We start from the raw sequence: 3205 nt of genomic DNA, 5'->3' as shown, positions 1-3205 counted from the left end.
GCAGTAAATGAATTTTACATTCATCATAAATGGCTCAAAGACCTTAAACTCATCAGAGTTCCCTCAAGGAGCGACTAACACACACACACACACACACACACATCCAACTGGGTGGAGTAATCTATTTAATCTGGGAAGTAAATGAGCCTAACATTCATCAAAATTGGCTCAAAGACCTCAATCTCATTAGAATTGGCTCAAGGAGGGAATAATGTACACACTCAATTGGGTGGAGTAATCTCTCTAACCCTGCAGGAAAATAGGAGGGGAAGGGGATAAAGAGAGAGGGGCAAAAGAAGGAAGGGCAGAGTGGGGGAGGAGACAGACAGAAGCAAATCCCTTTTGAAGAGGGATAGGATGAAAGAAGATGGATAATAGAATAAATATTGTGGGGAAGGGAGTAGGATGGAAGGGAAATAGTTAACAATAGTAATCATGAGAAAAGGGGGGAAATTGTACAAAAAAATATTTATAGCAACTCTTGGTGGAGGCTAAGAATTGAGAATCAAGGGAATGCCCATCAATTGAGGAATGATGGAAGAAGCTGTGCTATATGATTGTAGTGGAATGGTCTTGTGCTACAGGAAATGACAAACAGGATGATCCCAGAAAAACCTGGAAAGACTAATGAACATTGATGTATAGTGAAGTGAGCAGAGCTGGGAGGACATTGTGTGTAGTAACAGCAGTATTGTTCAATGAGCAGTTGTGAATGACTTAACTACTCTCAGCAGTGCAATGATCCAAGACAATCCCAAGGAACTAATGAGGAAGCTTACTATGCACCCCTATAGAAAGAACTGATAAAAAAAAAAAAGCACTTGTGGATTGTACATTTATAACCTGATTGTGATCTTGTGGAGGGGGGAGGAAAGGGAGAGAGGGAGGGAGGGAGAAAAATTTGGAACTCTAAATCTTATGAAAATGAATGTTGAAAACTACCCTTACATGTAACTGGAAAATAAAATAAATGTTTGTTGCTGAAAAAAAACACCATAAAAACCCCCACAAAAACTGGGAAAGATTTACATGAAACTGAAGTAAAGTGAAATGAGAAGAACCAGATGAACATTATCCACAGTAACAGCAATATTGTACACTGATTAACTGTGAGTGACTTGGCTATTCTCCTCAAGAGAATTCCAAGACAATTCCAAAGGAGGTATGATGAGAAAATGCTATCCGCCTCCAAAGAAAGAATTGATGGAGTCAATGCCAATGGAAGTATAGCTTTTTCCATTCTTTATTTTTCTTGGTTTTCTTTTTTTGCTCTGCGTCTTCTTTCACAACATAGCTAATATGGAAATTTATTTTGCATGATTGCACATATCAAATATATTGCACTATATCAAATATATTGCTGTCTTAAGGAGAGGGTAAAGGAGAAAGGGAAGGAGAGAATTTGGAACTCAAAAATTTTTAAAATGTTAAAAATATTTACATATAATTAGAGGAAAAAATGTAAAGACATATTTTTAAAAGAGAAAATGGAAGCCCAGAAATGTTGAGTGATTTGCCCAGTCACATAAGTGCCTCAGGTATGGGGTTAAGCAGATCCTGAGTTGCATGAACAGTCTCTGGTCTGACCATCCCAGAACAGCAGAGGTAGATAGATGGTCATGGGTCCAAACACATTTCACAGAGTTCAGAGTCAACCAGGTTTACAAAGCGTGCATCAGCCAAGGTAGATCTCAGCCAAGCCTGATCTCTGGAGTTCTCACTTGACTCCTACCAACCTGACTGACCCTAGGCTTTAGGGCTATGCCTCTGGTCTCCAGGACTTTCTTTCTGAAGTCAGGTAGACAGTCATGAAGATAGTCTATTCTCCATTTCTACACAGACTCCATACACATATCAGACTTGCTCCAGTCATTCTCTCTTCAACCTCTTAACATTATAGGGTATTATGAAGCTCAAACGAGATCATGGATGGAAGACATTTTGCACACCCTAAAGATATATAATTTCTTATTGTCTAAACACCACACTTCCAGTCTGGTGTTGACTTCATTCCCTAACCTTTCTATTACATTCCTGTTGAGTTCATGGACTGTTTATTAAGCAATCAATTGCAAGACATGGGAGGCACTGGCAGAGAACTGCCCAGCGCAGCATACCCACATCTATAAACAAACAGAATTGTAAATCAAAAGAAATGTGAGATGTACACATTTAGAGATGTTTCCACTTGAAATGTTCATATGCACCATTTGGGTCCAACCTGGGGTAGAGCCTTTCAAGATCATATTGTTCTGATCGGTCGAACTCACTGCACCTTGACCCCAATATTTGGGGTCTCTTCAAGAACAGAAGACAACAACTAACCAACCAACCATTGAGCAATACGAGAGTGGACTGTTAAATATTTAAGGTGGAGGAAAGGGCAGAGTGAGAGGGTGTATACACATATGCTTTTAAGTTTACCTAGAGTTATTCATACTTTCTTGAATCTAGATTATAAACAAAGCAATAAATCAAACTCTAGAATGTGGACATTGCTGATTTCTGAGGTATAAACACTCACACCACAAATTTAACAATCATTCTTGGAATCTCTGAGAGTTCCTTTCCCTGCCCACACCCATCCTGGCCCCCTCTTACCAAAAGGAGCCTTAAGAAAGATTGTCATGATTTCCCAGGCTTCTCCTTAACCCTAAGTTGTGCTAGGCTATGAGCTAACAGAGGAAGTAACCATGGCTAGGCCTAGATGGGGAGGGGAGGAAGAGCCATTGGGACTAGGGTCAGCCCAGGTAACATAATTGTCAATTCCAATTACCCACCCTTGCCTAACCTGCCCCTTCTTGCATCTCCCTAAAAACATCACAATCCCTTTACTACTATTTGCCAACTGTGCTCCCTCTCTCCTCCCCCAAACTGCTGCCCAGAGGCAGAAATGGCAGGTACCCAATCTGGGGGTGCTGTCCATGGCCACCTTCCCAGGTAGAGAATCAGTTTTGTCCCTGGCCAGCTGTCTGAACTTCACCTCTTAGCCTCTTCATCTGAAAAACCAAGAAGTCAGAAATGTTCGTATTTGTAGATAATTGTTGTCTATTATCAAAAATACATACACAAATTTAAAAGAACAAAACTGAGGTTAGAGGACCCCCAGGATAGAGAATCCCAATTCTGAAGCCTTAGATCTAATAAGTATCCTCCTGTAACTCCCTAATCAGATCAAGATATAAATGGTTCACATAAGGGGGCT

Source organism: Dromiciops gliroides, chromosome 3 (assembly GCF_019393635.1).
Source record: "Dromiciops gliroides isolate mDroGli1 chromosome 3, mDroGli1.pri, whole genome shotgun sequence".
Classification (NCBI taxonomy): Eukaryota; Metazoa; Chordata; class Mammalia; order Microbiotheria; family Microbiotheriidae; genus Dromiciops; species Dromiciops gliroides.
The sequence above is the reverse complement of the archived record's forward strand: the minus strand, read 5'-3'. Positions refer to the sequence as shown.